At 43.3% G+C, this 18,945-nt stretch overlaps 1 protein-coding gene across 1 annotated transcript in view; it reads left to right on the top strand.

Moving 5' to 3' along the window:
- The first annotated feature begins 3,005 nt into the window (after positions 1-3,005).
- Positions 3,006-18,945, top strand: part of SPSB4 (splA/ryanodine receptor domain and SOCS box containing 4) — a 92,997-nt gene continuing 77,057 nt past the window's right edge. The window contains exon 1 of the mRNA XM_068145469.1: positions 3,006-3,456. The gene's annotated coding sequence lies outside the window, so the exon portion shown is untranslated. The remainder of the gene's footprint in view (positions 3,457-18,945) is intronic.

The raw sequence follows: 18,945 nt of genomic DNA, 5'->3' as shown, positions 1-18,945 counted from the left end.
CTTGTGGTGATTCAAAAGTAATTATTTTGGGATGTCATATTCATATTAAAATAAAAAGTCAGGAGAGGACAATCATTACAGTCACTTCTTGCTAGCTGTGAAGGCAAAACTCCCATGGGAGGCCATAAAGACCTGTTCTCTCATTTGACTGACTCAGTGGACAAGTAGCGACTGGCCTCCAGCTGGATGTGGCACCATTCACCACCACTCTCTGGGCTCCGCCCTCCAGCCAGTTCCTAATCCAGCACAGAGTGCTGCTGTCCAAGCCGCGGGCTGACAGCTTGGCCAGGAGTTTGCTGTGAGAGATGGTGTCATGATTCAGTCTACAAGCTAAGGTGATACTGATACATTGAAGGGCCTTAAGTAAGCTCCACTTGCACCCCAAACTCATTAGTGTCACTGTACTTTTGCACAATCAAGTACATTATATACTGCAGTGTTACCAATCTTGTATACTTAGTATGAACTTGTTCTTTTGCCAGCTGTTGTCCCAAAGTCTATAGCCATCCTTCTTACAGAGAATTTTGTGTGTGATTTGTCTCCTGAAATAGACCTTCCTACAGCTGCATTTGACTGCTATAATGTAGCCTGTGACTTGAGAGTTCAAGCTTGGGCAAAATATGATTATGTGCATTATTAGATTTCAAAGAAGAGATCACAATGCACATTCCCATTGTAAATGTATTCTAACTGTACATCCAACTTTTTGATAAGTTTTGGCATTTTCATATTAATAAAAGGTTATGAATATTTTGACTGACATATTGTTTATAAATAAAGGAAATATTATATCCTTTGACATTATACATGTTCAAAGTCTGGTTTAAAATCTTGTTAATGTTTTAATACAATTGTTTGCTCTTAATGAGCCCCATGGAGAGGTGTGGATGTTCTCATCTATATACAAATAGCATGTTCTAACCCTCATTAATCAAAATGACACTTTCTGTACCCTCAAGTGTTTTCACATTTGCACACGAAGCATCCTCCCAAAACTGTGATTGATCTCTGCATTGTTTAATTTTCAGACCTACATGCCTAAAGCTGGCTAAAAAGACAGAAAAGTTGACTTCTGATGTAGTTTCTTTAGTTTTCTTTCATAGAATTAGTATTGCAAACCACGTAGAGAGTCTTTCCAAGTTGTTTTTTACATCAATCCCGGCACAGTCACGGAGGACCACATCCTTACTGAAAAACATACCACTTAGTGCCAAAAGAAACATTAGGAGACACTTCTGCTGTGGGAAAGTGTAAGAGAAACAAGTCTGTTAGACGACGAGGAAAACAAAGTAAAATATCCTTGAGTGCACAAGCTTGCTCATTGATCATTCTAGGGCTCCTCTCTCAAATGAGTGCTGTGGAAGAGATATTAACCAATAGCAGGTTTCAAATACAGTAACTTTTCCCCTAGTAAAAAGCACAGATGACTACTCGTTTCAAGACTTCCGCGACTGTGTATAAACCAGGCAGTCTGCTTGAGGGAATGGGAAGCAGCAGAAAGCCTTTTCTAAGCCTAAAGAACCGTGGAGCACATAGAAAATCCTCAGTCAGTCTGGTTTTGGCAGGGTCTGGAGGGAAGCTTGAGTTCACTGATGCTTTCTCAAATATTTTAGCAGGGTTCTGGAGTGTCTGACCCGTGGGACACACCTCCAGGTTCCCATAGAAGGCGTGCTGCTGTTATCTTACCCTTTTTTCCCCCCATGGCATGTGTGAAACACGGCCAGTTTTAATGCAACTTATACTCGGGGTTTCTTGACTGAAGACTCTCAAAGAATTTGCAGAATTTCCTCTCCAGTTTTTTTATGGTCTAAGTGTGGGTATTTCTCTTGTCTGGTGCAGTTCTTTACTAAAAGCCTGTCTGACTTTAGTAAAAGAAATTACATAGAAATAAATATCACTGTGAAATAATAGGGAGTGAAATCTTGCTTTTCTATCCTCAAAAGTGTAAAGCACAGGAAGAACAGGAAAATTTGAGAAGAAATACTTATGTATGTTCTCACCTTTGCAAGGTTTTCTTTTTGTCTCATCCTGCAAGAGACAGTTATTTAATATCACCTTTATGACTGCTTTAAAGCCTCTGAGAGGGTTTAATCTAGTTTTGGAGTGGGAAGCACCTAGACGACGTGAGGAGAAGTGGCACCTGACACTCTTCTCTGGAGCGCTAAGCCAAGAGCTCTGTCTGTGAGAGGGAAAAGGCAACGTCTCTGTAAGCCTGTGCTGGTGTCTGTGGTGGGGTTTGGCACCAGAAACTTAATTAAAACCTCATTACTTTTCAGGCTGGTATTAATGAGTAGTGATGGCAGCTCACCCCTTTGTTTTGTAACCTGCACTGGTTTGACTGGACTTGTCCTGAAGAAGACTCGAAGCTTACCTGGAAGTGTGGGTTTGGTTTTGGCATCCAGAAGCGTAATTAGAGCTTCACCTGCATGTCTGTGGCCTAGAGAGATCAAATAATGCAAGAAAATATAGGTGCCTAGCTTTGATGGCAGAGCCAAGCGTGCAGGACTAAATCCATGTGCAATCTGCCAGGTGTCCAGCCCCGGCTCTCCCATGCAGACCACGAGGTGCCAGCAGGAACCCACGAGCAGGCTTTGGCGTTTTCCTGCTGCTTCCTTCTCAGCGAGGCAAGCTGGCAGCCTTGGCGGGGGCCGGTGTCTTCTCCCGGAGGTGCCTGGCAGGCTCCGGGCGGCGGCGGGAGGAGGGCGGGGGGCAGCAGATCTCCGTGCTGGCCGTTCAGAAAAGTTTGTAGGTGATCGAGGGCGAGTTCCGGGCTTGAGCGGCTGCGGGGGGCAACCGGGCCCCGCTACGTGGAGCGGGCGGCGGCACTTGCGACGCTCCGCGCCCGCGGGGTCCGGGGCGGGCCTGGACAGGGGGGGAAGGGGCGTCGCCATCTGTTGTTAATTCCCCGGTCATTGGATTAGTGACCCGCGGTGATGAGATCAGCGGGATCGGCTTTCGGAGGAGGCACGGCGCTAGCCGCGCTCCCCAGCTGCGCCGGCTCTCGCATGAGGCGGCGGTGGCGGCGGGCGGGCGGCCCAGGGGGAGGCAGCGCGCACAAAGCCCGGTAGCCGGGCCACGGGGCCGCCTCCCGCCGCCCCCGGGCACCGGGCGGGGCTCCCGGGCGGCCCGGCCCAGCCCAGCTGAGCGGAGCCGAGCAGAGCGGGGCTGCGCCGCGCCGAGCCCCGGAGCTGCCCGCAGCCCTGCGGGCGCGGTGCCCGCCTAGGTGCCGGGCCGCGGCGTCTGTCGGCTGCTCATAGGAGCAGCAGCTTGCTGGGCTGGAAGGCAGCGGCTGGGATCGGTCCGTCTGCCGGGGAGAGCACGGGGTGTGTGTGGACGGTCCTGCGAGTCACGGCGGCCGGGGATTGAGTTTATTTACTTGTGAACCGTGTCTCATCCTCCGGATTCTGTTTCTTCTCGCTTAACGGATCGACGGAGGAGCTCGGATGGGGTTTTGCGGTGAGTTTGCCAGGGATGGGTTCCTCCGTTCGTGGGAATTTCGCGTTTTGCAGCACAGGGTATAGAGACGAGGTGTTTTTTTGTGGTTTGTGGTGGGTTTTTTGTTTGTTGGGTTTTTTTTTGGTTGTTGTTTGGGTGTGGGTTTTTTTTGTTGTTGTTGTTGTGAACAGTGCTGGTTTTCAAGCTGGTATTTAAAGAAACGCACTTGTAAACCTGTTTCTGGTTTACCGTGAAACGTTTTACTATAGTTATTAGTTATTGCCATGGTTATTAGTTTCCTGAGTTGTAAAAGAGAATTCTTCGTAGACGTTAGATAGAGCGAGATTTGTATGTTTTATAAACTGAGTTTATTTAACTTCGTGCTGGTGAAAGCAAAACCTCTTGCCCGATGATGGCCACAAGCTGATATTTTACAGTGATTACTTGGTGCTTTTTCAGGCTGTAGAAACCAGATCTCAGTTCAACTGTTCCAGCATTGACCTGTCCGTTCAGTAAAGGCTAGAGGCAAGCTAAACCTCTGTGCAGCCAGGGCTGGATTCGTAGGCGAGCCTTGGGTTTCAACAAAGGAAGGTATTGACTGACTTTGCCCTGGCGCTGCTCCGAACTCTCCCAGCCGGGCGGGTTTGCTGGCGCTGGCTGGTCGCTGTGCCCGCAGAAGGACCAGCGTCTGGAGCTGAGCTGCCCTCCCAGTCTTGCTTATCCCTGAGGAGACGCTCCGGCGTCAGGGCATACCGGGAGGCTGATGTGGCAGCGTCCATGCTGGCAGCCTACCGGTTTTATTTCTTTGTGTCTAGGACATAGCTGTTACAGGAGGAACGCGTCCTGTCTAGGGAGACGGCCAGCTGCTACTTAAGTTGCTGGCTTGATGTTGGCTGCAGCCCTTGTGCTTTAAGTCACGCCTGATACTCTCGCAGCGCTCTGTTTGCCTTCTGTGACAGAAGCGATCTTTGTAAGATATAGCCGCATTGTGAAAGAACTTACCCTCCGGGGAAAAAAACAGCCCCAAAGAGTTACTCTTGATGCTTGTGGACGAAAGTGGCCTGGCTTGTGCAGCGTGTCCCTGGATGGCGCATTGTTAATGTTGTTTCTGTAACTGAAGCATCCTGTGGGGATGTGACTATCAAGTTGCCGTTCGGTTATTTAGTGCTGCTGACGGAGCAATGCCAGATACCGCACGACCTCCTGACAACGAACGGAAGTTTTGTAACTGGTCGTGATAATCCAAGTCTGGTTTTCCTGGGAGCTCATACACCTCAGTGTCTTGCTGCTGACTCTGGGTGTCCTTGGACGACCGTCCTACGCCTCAGTGTCCGTGCCAGGGCTGAAGGTACTTCCCTGCGTCACAAGGATGGTAAAACTTCCCAGCTTGGTGCCTTGCTGAGGCCCTCATGTGGGTGTTGCTCTGGAAGTGCATACTGGAGCTGCTGGGCTGGGAGAGCCCTGTGCTCACACAGATAACCTGCTCTCTGGATGTCTGTTTGGCTTTGTAAATGTCACTTCAGCTTGTTTGAAACCCCAAGCTTCCTGTTCTACAGGCTTTGAGACTTAGGAATAATAAAGCACTCCTTTTGCAAGGAGTGTTTCAGTATGAGATGTTTCCTTTTGTATAGAAGCATAAAAAAAATCCCTCCTAGAGAAATACTAATTGGCTGTGTTGCTTCTTTAAAGAACCAGAACATCTGATTTTTGGTTTAACCAAATTTCTGAATGATGGACCGTCTCTCCTGCGACTCCACGAGCAACAGCTCGTTAGTGTGTGAGGTTTCATTGTTGCTGTGTAAACTTCTGTAATGGATTTTCCATGTACCAAGAAAAATTGAGCAAGCTATTTTTGTCCCATTTGCCTTCACAATCATTGTCCCTCTTCTGTGCATAGGTCACTGTCCTCCTTGTGGGGAAGGAAAATAATTTTCACAGTGGCACACAATGCCATATTGCAGGACTTTGTATAATGGTTGCTCTGGGTTGGTTTCTTCATTTCAGACAGCTAGTGACTATTTCTGAGACATAGTGACTTCAGCTGAAGAGAGCAGAGCTTAGGTTCCTAAGATACTAAAGATACTCGGTTCAGGTGATTGGCAGCATCAGGTTAGATACTCAGTTGTCCCATTCCCATAATTCTTCTTGATCAGAAGGAGGGTAGAAAGAGAGGTTTCTTTACCAGGTGTAAGTTCTGTAAGCCATGGTATGTATTAGCTGTCTTCAGTCTGCTTGGCTACTCACTACTACTGCAGTGACATCCTTTACCCTTTATGTGCTGGGGCAGCGTCACTGTAGTGCAAATTCAAGGCTTTCGAGGTGCTTCCAGGTATAGTAAATCCCAGCCTGAATAACAATAACATAGAACAGCCTTGATACATGCTTTCATCTTCTCAGTTAGTAAGGATAAATGCACTCACTTTCTTAATAGAATCTGTGTGAAGCAAATACAGATGCATCTTCTTCTTAGCAGGTTCCCAAGGATAGAGGTTTGACATAAATGTTGATGGACTTAATGCCAAGGCAAGACTAACTGATGACAGAGAGGAGCAGAGACCGATATCTATCTTCCTGATACCTTCTAGGAGGCAAACCTGGGCTTGTGGCTGAAGTGAAAGACTCAGTGTTGGCAAAACTGTGTTTAGATGGATGCAGCAAACTCATTTTAGTCTCAGTGAGCTACACAGCTTGAGGCTAGTGGTGATGCAGGCAAAATACGTCATCCTGAAGACTTAAAACATTTACTAAGCCAGTATAGATTCATTCTCTGTGATGAAGGCAAGGCTTAAGGCTGCCTCTTGAACAGTTAACCAATTACTTGAAGACAAAACTCAACTATGTACTAATTCTGGAAGTTGGTGTTGTTTAGCTTATTGTTTTAAAATAAATATGTGCTGTGAGTTGAAACTTGCCAGACCAGATAGCTCCCTCACCCACACATATTTTTCCATGGGGCTGTGTACATGGTAGTGAACCCACGTCACTCTCTGCAGCACACCTGCCCTTCAGGGATGGCTTTAAGCTGGCTTTGTAATGTGCCATTTAGGCAGCTGAGAACTCCTCTGAGCTGATGCAGAGTTGTGCTGTAGGATAAGATGTTAATGCATCATGTACTTCCTGGAAGAGTTTATGGCTTTGGACTTCTTTTACTTTACTCAACTTCTCTTCAGGTCATCTGTGGGAGCTGGCTGGTTGTGGCATTTTGTTTATTTGCTTTTTGCTTTTAAAAACAAGGCTGGTAGATCATATCCTGCAAATACATTACAATGTGACACTCCAAAAGGTCCCATCTGGAGTTTGCTGATAACAAAGAATCAGTAGTTGGCCACTGAGAAAATTGTTAATTTGTTACACTGTCCAAGCTTTGAAGACAAGCTGTGTGCTTGGCTTGTGCTCTCTCCAGGGTAAAAGCATTGGAGATGGCAGGTGCTATTGGAATCTTGCTTTAAGGTGATGCCCAGCATAATGTCAGGAAATGCCTTTGCTTTGCCTCAGTTGCTTGTACTGCTCTGCAGCACACGGTCACTTAGATTGTGTGGTGATAAAATTTGGGTTGGGGTTTTTCTGTGTGCTTAGAAAGTTGACAATATGTATAATCAGTAGCATTCGCAGCCTATGAAGGAAAAGTTCTTGCCCTGAGGAGATTTTACTGTAAAGCAAAGCTTAAAGAAAAGAATATGCCCCAGAGCCTTGGTGGGAGTATAGAAAAATGCATATAAGAGGGGAGTATGAAAACATGAGTTACATTTCAGGAGAGGGGCTTGTGGGGTGCCACAACTTTGAGCTGAGAACTGCAGCATCAATTTCACTGGTAATGTTGGATGGTTCTAGTTTGATTGTCTCTGCTCTATTAAAGATTGAGCCTGCCCATCAAGAGGACTGGGTTGAGGTCACTGCTTCCCTTCTTTTGCTTCCTTTTCCACCAAAAATGGAGTAGTGACAGGTACTAGTTTGTTTAAAGTTACCTGTGTGTTATTTCTGTTTTGGGGGTTAGATCAGAGAATGCAACTCCTAATTTGTATGGCAACTGAAATGCAGAAATTGAACATTATTCGCTCTGTTTTGGCCAAAGCAAAAAAAAACCCTGATAAAGCCCAACTCAACCAACCAAAAAAAACACCCCAAAATGAAACAAACCAAACAGCACATGAGAGAGCATTTATATATGTTGTTGTGGTGTGTTGCTTGGGTTTTATTGTTTGTTAGTTTTGTTTTGTTTCCCACCCAACTATTTATTCCCTGCCCCCCGGAAGAGGTGCAGGACCTAGGCTAAACATGGGTGCTGGCTGTGACCTGAATCTGTTCATACTGAAGTCACCTGAGCTTACACTAGTGCTGAGGAGTATTTTGTATGTGTTTTTTCTTTTCCCTGCTTAGTTTTTTGTGTCTTTGCATTGAACATTGTGGAGTAATCCTGCTTATGATGACTGGTGTCGGATAATAAGTTTTATTGTGCTGCACTGCAGAGTGGGGTGACTTGGCAACTTTATCTTTGAGGATTTGTCAGAGGCTGAAGTGACAGGGAAACTTTGGTGTGCAGCACTGTATGAAATCTATCTTTGAGCTGACTGGAAACTAATTATTTGAGAGCTATACAGCAGACTATTTAGTTGACTTTGCTTTCTTGATTTAAATATGTACGTTTCCAAAAGCTTGTTCTGGTACTGCCCTGTCATTTTACCCAACCACTGAAACCTGGTGTGCAATTGTCTGCTTTTAGACTGGGCTGTCTCTGTCTATGTTAGCAGTTCCTAAAGAAGATCATGGAATCATAGAGTGGCTTAGGTTGGAAGGGACCTTAAAAAGTCATCTAGTACAACGCCCCTGTAGTCAACAGGGACATCTTCAGCTACAGCAGGTTGCTGAGAGCCTCATCCAACCTGTCCTGGAATGTTTCCAAGGATGGGGCATCTACCACCTCTCTGGGCAACCTGTGACAGTGGTTCATCACTCTGTGTGAAAAATTTCTTCCTTACGTCTACAATATGAATCTTCCCTCTTTTGGTTTAAAACTGTCATCCCTAGTCCTGTCGGAACAGGTCCTCCTAAAAAGTCTGTCCCCATCCTTTTTGTCCACTTTAAATACTGAAAGGCTGCAATAAGGTCTCCCTGGAGCCTTCTCTTCTCCAGGTTGAACAACCCTGGTGATTTTTCTGCTTTGTAGCTGAATATAGCAAAGTTCTTGGGGATGGAGTGGAAGAGGAAATGGGGCAAATACCTAGACACCATTCAAGCACCTTCAACATCTAGGAGTAGTGGCTGTTTTAGGTGACTTTTGTTTTACCTGGTTATTGGACCAGTAGGCTGCACAGTGCTTGTTTCCAATTGCTTTTTAAATTCATTAGCCGTTGTTAAAAGTGGTGTATTCTTGAGTATTTAAAGATCCCCATATGTAGAATTGACCTTTCAAGGAGGTGTTAATCATGCAGGCACACTTGCATTGCCTTAGGCAAGGTGTGATTTCCTACCCCCACCCCCCAAATGGCTGTAAGGTTTAGGCTCTCCATTTAATTTTAACTGCTGCTCCTCCATCTCTCCTTCAATGAATGCAAAACCAAATTGCCTCCAGTGGGAGATGACATTTGAAACTTTTCTGTCCACGGAAATCCCTGGGTAGTCATTGTAGGCATAGTCATGATCTGTGTTCTTGGTTTCTTTATTTTTCCTTCAGAATATTTTGAAAACCAATTTTGTTAGGGAAGGATAAAAATGGCTTGGAAGAAAGACTGGAAGAAAAATTGTCTTTGTTACTGTCTTCGAACATTAATTCCTCAAAGGTTTGAATTTATTTTGTGATTAAAGAAAATATTTTATGCTTGAAGCACACAAAACTCAATAATAATTGCACAGCACTATCAACAATGAGAACGTGTGAGAAAATGCTGTGACAGTGAAGCCTTTGTATAGCCAAGGAAATAGTTGGATTGTTTTGGGTAAAGGGAGTTTTAAACTCGGTGCTTCAACTATTTTCTAAGTTACTAGGTAAACAATAAAACATTTCTTGTTTGGATAATTACTCTCAGGGTAGCCTGGACATAGGGAATAATCTGGGGCCAGTGCTGATACTTCTGAAACTTTGTTTTCCAAGTTAAATATTTTAGACACTGTTTCCAGAAGAAGTTCTGCTTCATTCCCTGCCAAAGGTTCTCATGTGCTCTTGCCAGCAGAATCAATGTTGTGTTTTGGAGCAAGCAGTTGCTTTGAAATAAAGTTCAAATATTATTTTATTCATACTAGTATTCCTTGCTCGATATAGTATTTTAACGTGTCCAGTGTTTGACTTCATGTAGGTGAACTGTTGGCTTAGGTTAAAACTGATTCCAAGATTCAATGTAGCTGATCTGGGGATTTAAGAGTTAAGATTAAACCCTGGTCTTTATGGCATTGTTTGTGTGGCATTATTTACTTTTCTGCCTGAGACAGTTGAGGTTAAAAAAAGCCCATTAAAATTTAACTATTCCCTTTTGTTATCTTAAAAGTTTATCCTTATTTAACCTGTAAAAAGATGTACTTATAGGTACTTAGATTTGGGTAAGATGTTTGCATGGGGAATTGAATATGTGTTCCTCATGGTTTTTCACCAATCTAATTGGACTGAAGTTGAGTATTGCAGTGTATGATGCTAGCATGTGCCGATCTTTTTCAAGGCCCTGGGAATCTCGTGGGGTTCCAGCTATTTCCTTTGGGCAGGGCCATTATTTTATCCTTTGCATAGGAAAGAAGCAGCAGCAGTGTGCCCTTTAGGCACGTGTTAAACCTGTTAGCAAATTAAATTTGGAGTGCTGATAGAGCACAGCAGCTAGGTGTAGTGTTTTGGTTTGTTCTTTTTTGAGGGGGTGACCAAGGCTTAGGTTAAGGGAGTTCAGGTGCATAATTTTTTTGTCTTCATAAATTATGATGCAGCATAAAGAAACCAACATGCTATTTCTCTTCTTGCTGATAACTGTTGTCAAGCATGTCAGAGATGACAGAAGTTGTTTGAACTACAGATGATGACACATCAAAGTGTATAAAAGGATGGCAAGTGTTGCTATCCTGACCTCATTTTGACTGCTTTGTTGCATGTTAGTGTTACACCAGGTTTGTGCCTGTGACTCGGAGGTGTCCGTAAGTTTCAGTATTGTCAGTTTCTGATGCTGTTAACGCCTGGGTAATGCTGGGATATTCTCACCTCTAAATTAGAGTGTACTGATCTGTTACGAAATATTTATGTAGTCCTTTTGGTTTTGATGTTGTGAGATAAAAAGACTGTGTTTTCTATCATCTTTCATATTCAAAGGCAAATAAGGAGGCTGCTGACTATTTAAAATGATCAAAACATAAAGTTCCTTTGTACTTTGGTCAGTGCTGATGTAGCTGTTTCCAGTAGCCTAAGGTTCAGCATTGAAAGCACCATGGTCACCTATCAAAGATGTGAGAATACACTTAGGAAGGACTTGTTACAACATGTATCATATCTCATTCTTTGAGGTTTAAGTATAACAAGATATTTTAAACAAGCATGAACATGAGATCTGGAATATGTACTGCTTGTTCTTAATGTTCATATTAACGGTATTTGAAGCAAAATGTGTGGGTGGATAGAAGAAAGAGAGACTTGTCCATGCAGTAACTCTTATGGTAGCCGTGCACTGAAGCTGGGACATAGGAGAGAATAAGAGCATTCAACAGGAGTTCTTGTCAAAGGGACTAAGCCTAGGTTTTCATCAGGATTTAAAACCAAAACAAGGAATGAAAATAGGCAGGGTGCAAGAAGGAAATGGTCAGAGCTGCTGCAAGATAACTTCTGTGATGCTCAGACTCCTATAAGGGATCACTGCTGAGCCGGTAACCCACTTTACCTCACCTCGGTAAGCTGCAGTGGAGAAGTCTGTGAGGCTGCTGTCTTGAACTCATGCCTAGGGATCATAGAATCATAGAATGGTCTGAGCTGGAAATGACTTTCAAAGGTCTAGTCACAGAATTGTCAGGGTTGGAAGGGACCTCAAGAATCCTCTAGTTCCAATCCCTCTGCAATGGGCAGTGAGATCAGGTTGCCCAGAGCCACAGCCCCTCTGCAGGAAGCTGGGGCATCCTCAACTAGATCAGGTTGCCCAGTGGCCTTTCAGGTTACAGCTGTCCTTTTTTTAGTGAGCTACCTCCAGCATTGGTAACTGGCTTGCATTTCCTGCTCTTAGACCCCATGACAAGAAGCAACAGTTCATTTTTACTCTCATATACCTCTTTCTAGCAATGTTGAGTGATAGTGCAAGAGATGAAAAAGAATCCGTACGTGCCGAGCCATCACAGTTTGACTGTTGGAAGAAGGCACTGAAGGGAAATTCGAGCTGAAATGTATCAACCCTCTGGGGACATGAGTGACTGATGAGCCAGCTTTTGCTGCTGTACTCCCTCCTCAGCCTGCTAATAGGGGACTGTGAAGCAGAAAGTCTCAATGAATACAGAAGCCAATCCACTTGCTTTATTTTTAGATCTGATTTTTCCCTGTGGTGAAGTAGTTTGGAACTTGGGGGAGCTATGCCCAAGGTTGGGCAGAAATGTAACTGTAGTGAACACTGGCTGGTGTGCAGTTATTTTTTGAGGTGAGAGAGCACAGTTTCTCTTTCCCTGTAGTTAGAAGTTGGTGTGATAGCTTGTGTGGTTGTTGGTGTAACGTAATTCCAGTGTCTGGAGACCTGACATCCTGTTTGCTTTGCAAATGGATGAATCGAGTGAATTAATGCAGAAGTGTTTTTCTTCTCATTTTGGGTGTTGGAAGGAGTGGGAAAGAGACTGCCTGAATGTGGTACCTAATTGTAGATGTCTGTATTAGCAATGTGGGAAATACAGTAGTGAGTGTAGCTCTGGAGCACTGCTGGCAGTGTAGACGACTTGGGTACTTAACTCAGACACCTAAACTGTGCAGGGCAGGCATCTCCTTACACCCACTGTGACAGATGCGAGTGGGATGCTTCCTCTGGGTATTCTTACACACAGGCATAACTGGTGTCATATTACAACTTTCATCACGGAGTTCCCACTGAAGTGGTCTCCACAAGGGATTTTCTGCTTCTGCTCTTTTTGATCTGGATGTTTGCATGCAGTGGGTTTTGCTTCCACAGCTGTTCTGCCTTTGGTTTCCTAAGGGGTAAGAAACGTGGTGGGCTGAAAACGGAGCTGGGCCTGATAGTCTGTTGTATAAATATAACCATAAGGGAAGATTCAGGCAGTATTACAACAAAGATGTGGGTCAATGGTCTTGGTTGATGCTTCTTACGGTGCAAGAAGTAGTTTTTAGTACATGTAATAATTAGCTTTTGAAATAAAGAGGATTATCTTTCATTTTAATCACATTGCCTTAATAGCAGGGAAGAAAAATTAGTGTTTTGTGAGAGTCCCAACTCTATTGTCAGTGTTTTCCAGAATGACATTTTAATTGAATTTTGTATTTGTGGAACTGATACTTAAGTCTTGTAATTCTCATGGGTTGTTGCCAATTCCCTCATTGTATATTAATCAGTTGTATTTTTGGAGAGTTCAAACTTCTGTCCTGCTCATCTTACAAAAGGAAAAAAAAACATTAAACCATTTTTGTGTGAAGGGAATTATTATTTCAATTGGTCATTATTAATACACCTCTTAATATTAACTCAGCTATGCTTCTCTTGCAAACACAAAGCATTATATAGTTGTTTCATATCCAGTATGTGAATAACTTGTAGGTAAATAACAAAAAATAGCAAAACTAATGGATGGTAATCAGTGTAATGGCTGATGATAGATTGTGCTCTACCAGCAGGGAGCTTGGGCCCAGATGTAACACAAGAATGTGAACTGCTCAGGACTGGTTGGTGAACGTGGTGTTCTCCAGATGCTTGCTTAATTCCTTCAATTAACTTGATTAAGCAGCTTAGCTTAAATAAGCAGAATTTGTGACTTGGAAGTTCTCCCATGCAGTATTTTCTCATTGCCTTAGGAATTAATTCCTTTAATATTTTGTCTGTGTAAAGGAGGCAGCCTTTGTTGCTCCCACATCTTGCACAGACATGAGATGGTGGATACTTAGCATGAGAGGCACACACAGGGGTGTTTTTTTTCCCCTCTCTGCAATTTGGTCTAGGCAGAAGTCATAAATCACAGTGATTTCTACACAGTGCAGTTGAATGGAGACTGACTACCTTATTTTTCATTAGTATTGAAAGTTCCCCTTGCTTAGATTACTGTGAATCCACTATCAACAGCAAAGTGTGCCCTCTTTTCCCTCTGCTTTTTCTTCTGCTTTGGAGCTCTGGTTTGTAGTGCAAGGTTATCTCCAAATACCATCCACTGATATCCGAGACAGCTAGGTGGTGTATCTGTGATGGAGCTTGGCCAAAGCACTTCACCAAGTATTTTTCTTCCTATGCTTACTGTCAACTGACTGCTCTTGTATGCTTCTGACCACCATTTTAAGCCAGCAGTTCCCAAGCAATGGAATTTCTCTTAGGGACTGCTTTGGAATATAGTTAAGCATCCTAAGTGTGCCTCTGCTGTCCTTACCAGGTAACCTGGTGCATTCTCTTTACTTTACCCAAAGGTTTTATGTTAGACAGGTAAGTTAGATGGTAGCACAAGGTTCCTGTCCATGTCTCTACTAGCTTTACTTGTGGACATCTTTCGTTCCAGTAAGGACATCAGTTATCTTACAGTATCCTATGTTTTTCAGATCAAGGAATGGCCTCAGATGGGACCAGTTCCTGTGTGAATTAAGATGATGGGGCCTGACTCTTTTCAGTGGAGCCTAGTAATAGAACAAGGGGCAGTGGGCACAAACTACAATGCAGGAAGGTCTACCTAAACATAAGGAAAAACTTCCCTGTGGTGTTGCTAGAGCATTGGAACAGGCTGCTCAGAGAGGTTGTGGATTCTCCTTCTCTGGAGGGATTCCAAACCCATCCGGATGTGGTCCTGGGCAACCTGCTTTGTTGCTTTAGCACAGGGGTTGGACTAGGTGATCTCAAGAGGTCTTTTCCAACCTCCACCATTCTGTGGTTTCATATCCTGCAGACCCTGTTTTCAGCTGCTGGCCCAACAAATTGCTGATTCCCAACTGTAGGCCTTTCAGTCTGGTTTTAGCTTTACTTCCAAGCAGGAATATGCCTAGGTTCCACTGGTACATGGCCACAGGTTCTTTTGGACAGTTTTCTGAAAACCCACAAGTATTCCTGCAGTACAAGGAGTTGCACTGTCTCACATAGGATTGTCATTGAAGCCATGTAGTAGCTTCAGAAACTGCAGTCTGTGTTTAAATGTTTTTTCCTCATAAGAATTTCAGAGGCAATCCTGATGCTTACTCTGCCTTTTCTCTTCCCCTTGATTCTACTGTGTTAATAAAAAATAATGACATGTTTTGGTAATTATTGGTTAGTCTAGATTGGGATTGAAATATATATCTGCTATTTAATGAAACATGGCAGTTGAATATGCTTCCAGGATCACTTGCTCTCTGGCAGTGCCTGATGAACTGCGCTAACCTTAAGAGCCTGTGCTGTGGAGCTGGAGGTAAATGTCTTGGTTTTGGTGGTCTTTGTACATGCTTTGGTTTCTTCCCATTTATGTTGCTTACAAGGAAGACATTACAAGGGTTAGTGTGTTGATTCTGGAAGTGTGCGTAATTAATTCCTTCCTCTTCCTTCTCTTCCAGTTCTGAACAAGATTCACTTTTATGTCCATTGCAGAAACAGACGTTAATTTTATCCCAGTGATGAGCTCGTCTGCATTATAGAATCTAAATTTAGTCAGGCAAATCCTACCTGTAGAGTCTGCTTAATATTTGCAGCTGATTTTTATAATTTAGAAACAGTGGTCTTTCAGGAATCCAAGTGGGCCAGTGCCTGCAGAGAAAGAAAGAGCATTTTGGCCACGTCAATCCCATGCAGACCATGTGAGGAGAGGCTGAGGGAGCTGGGATTGTTTAGCCTGGAGAAGAGGAGGCTCAGGGGAGACCTCATTGCCCTCTACAACTACCTGAAAGGTGGTTTTAGCAGGGAAGGGGTTGGTCTCTTCTCCCAGGCAACCAGCACCAGAACAAGAGGACACAGTCTCAAGCTGTGCCCGGGGAGGTTTAGACTCGAGGTGAGGAGGAAGTTCTTCACCGAGCGAGTCATTCACCATTGGGATGTGCTGCCCAGGGAGGTGATGGAGTCACCATCCCTGGAGGTGTTCAAGAGAGGATTGGATGTGGCACTTGGTGCCATGGTCTAGTCATGAGGTCTGTGTTGATAGGTTGGACTCGATGATCCTCGAGGTCTCTTCCAACCTTAGTTATACTGTGATCCTGTGATCCACCAGTGATAAGTTGTGATGCTGGGGCACCTAGAGTGAAGTCAAGAAGACTCATGTGGAGAGGAGTTGTGAAGGCGAGGGAGAGTCTGAGCCTTAATTTTTCGGAAGGGAAAACCCAACAGGGACACACAACTTAAGTCTTTCCTTCAAAGAGAAGCAAATTTAGATGTCTTCAAGATTCTTTGCAGTAATATTAAATGAGAGTTGTGTCTTAATGACTAGTGGAAACTGGTTAGCTTTTAATAAACCAGTCTTGCCAAACTGTAGTTACCTAAGGGATGTTTCAGCTTTTTGTGAGTAATTGAGTCCTAATATGAGAGCAGATTGAAGCCCATGAGGAAGGCTGCAGCATTAAGTGAGCCACATGTAGTTTACCAGTACTGAAGAAACTGATAGTGGGGGATGTATGGGAAAGAAGAGGAAGCCTGGAAATACTGGGACTGTAACAGAAAGCCCCTTGCCTTAAATCCCTGATGAAGATGAAATACAGGGCAATTGAAAATAGCTCTTTCATTCCTTCATTTGCTGTGGAGGAAGATCTATGCCAATGAGAGGTTGGACTCGATGATCTTTGAGGTCTCTTCCAACCTTAGGAATACTGAAAAGAGAGAGATTCTTCTGGTAGTTAGAAGCATGAATAAACTTCTGGCTATTAGCATTGGATTTAACTTCTGTACTGTGTAAATGATTTTCTTCAGACTTGATTCTACTTTTGATCTGTCTTTACTCTAAATGGTAACAGAGTTAATAATAAATATAAAAATCAAGAGCAGTTGTTCTTGGTCCCATGATTCTAGCAGCACTTTCCATGTCTGCACAATGCTCCTAGGAAGAGTATATGTCAGCTTGTCTTCTAAAAGAATGATTGGAACTTAAACCCCATGAGATTTCTCATATCTTTAAATGCTTTCTGGTTTTAAACTGTTGGCCAAAGGGCTTGCTTCCCTCTACTGAAATGATTTATAGTTTGTGCAGTATCCAGTGTGGTTTCAGATTCCACAGTAGCATGGTTTGTGTGTGACTTCCAAGTCTTTTGCAATAGTTTGCCTGATGAATGCAAATTTGCATTTATGCTCAGGTAAATGCCTTGGTTAGATGGCAGATGAGTCTGGAAGGATGTTTGTGTTAATCAATTCAAGTCCATCCTGCCTGTGCTGTTCTTGAGGATGTGGTAAACAAAAACAAGTCTAGCTCAAATGAAACTGAAAACACAGCAATTTTCCCAGTCTTTGTTCAGAATTTCAGGCCATATTGACTGGGTTAAGGTTCTGTAAATTTCTTTTTTTTAAGGTATGATTTCACCTGTTGATGTAGCTCAGCTTGTATTTACTGATGTGCTTTCTCTTTGTCTGAAGAAAAATACTCAGTTGAAACTGGAGTTACTAGAGAATTGATTGTCTGGCAATTTTAGATGGTGTCTTCAGGATTCTTTGCAATTATTTTGTTCACACTCATTTTTATGTAGCTTTTGCACACTCTGGAGAGTGTGATGTTACTTGCTTTATTTCATTCACAGTACACCTAGAGAGTAAGTACTAATATGCTTTTATTTTCATCAAAACTTGCATTTTCTTCCAAAGAATTTTCAGTCTGGTTTTTTCCCTTTCCCCCAGTGCATTACAGAATGAAATACAATTAGTAATTAATTGTTAAAAATAAAATGCTGCTTGAAAGAAAATTTTCTATGGAAGGCTGCTTAACAGTAGGAACTAAATTGTGGAGTTATTTTGAGAAGTACAGACCTTATGTTGGAGCTTATAGATCAGTCTGTGTGGAGACTCCTGTAGGTAGGCACAAAGCTGATTTATTTTTATCCATACCTCTATTAGGAAGTCTAGTGTGGGTTTAAAGTACTTTCCTGTGGTCAAAAATACCTGGAATTGTTGGCTTTTGTAACACAAAATTCTTCTAGGATGTATAGTCAGGTCAGCAGTAAAGTGATGTAAATACTGCTCAGAACAGCAACTTCTTTTACTGCAGTTTTTCTTAGTTGGGGGCTGTCTGATTTTAACACTGGAAGTTGGGGATAGCTCTTCTCTGTAGAAAGGTTTGTTTGAAAATGCAATTCCCCCTTCCCCCCCTTAATCTGGCTGTGGGACAGTGAAAAATCTTTAATGCCTTAAAGCCCTGTGGCTTTTCCTAGCCTCTCCTGCATTACCAAGTGCCCTATTTCCTAAATTAACAGCAAACACAAATGAAAATGCTACTCTGTAAAAATTGGTAAAAAAATTGTGTAAGAATCCATTTTGTTGCTTTAGTGCTCAGGTGGTTTGTTCCTATGATATTACTTTCTTTGTCATCTCCTTTTGTCTGTGCAATTGTTTTCTGCTGACAGATGGGCTTTATCTGAGGCTGTGTTCAAGGCAGATGAAATTCTTCACTGTTGCTTCAAAAAATCTGTTGATTCTTTTTAAAAGAAAACATTAATTTATTGAGCAGGAAGTTGGTTTGTCTTTTTGTTAGCACTCAAAAGCAGTACGCAATTTTGTCACCTCGCCTGGGAAATACAAAATCATCTTCACAGTCTGAATTTGTGATGATGCTTCCTTAGCATATGTGAAATGTGTTTACTTAACTTCTGTTCTTTACAAGAAGTCACTTTAGAAACTACAGGGCTGATTGAAGCATTACTTCCTGGGTTTTGTCCAGTGTTTGACTGGATGTGAAATCTTTAGGACGCTTTGCCTGCAGTTACAGCTTTGAAGTGAGCTTGTTCTCTTTTGAGTTCCTTGGCAAGATGTCAACTTGCAGCCTAGCCTGTTTTTCCATGTGGTCACTTCCAAGCTCTGTTCTTTCCCTGGCTGACTCTCCTGTAGGAGCATAGTTATCTTTGGGCCTGCTACTGTTCTATCAGATTTGTCTGATGGTGGCTCTTGACTGAAAGAGTTAAGGGGGAAGGGTTAGGAGGGGGGCAGATGGTGTGGTTGTGTAAGCCTATTTTCCTACTAAACAAAAGAATACGCTTTTGTTCAGGATCGAACTTGTTCTCGGGTATTCATCTCTTACATGTTTGTGCAAGTACAATGGCTGGGTTCCCTCCAACCCTGCCCTCCCCCTCTCCCAGTGTGATCCTGAGTGGAGGGAATGGGCTTGAGCCCAGCATGCCTTTGTGGCTTCCCCACAACAGATCACCCACGGTTTGTCCAAGACTGCCTTTTTGGGTATCTCTTCTGCATCAGTCTGTTCAGCTCACTGTGGGGGAAGGAA

The sequence above is a fragment of the Melanerpes formicivorus genome, unplaced genomic scaffold, assembly GCF_026170545.1.
Source record: "Melanerpes formicivorus ecotype bairdi unplaced genomic scaffold, bMelFor1.0.p_v2 SCAF_12, whole genome shotgun sequence".
Taxonomy (NCBI): domain Eukaryota; kingdom Metazoa; phylum Chordata; class Aves; order Piciformes; family Picidae; genus Melanerpes; species Melanerpes formicivorus.
This window is presented reverse-complemented; position numbering and strand designations above follow the sequence as displayed.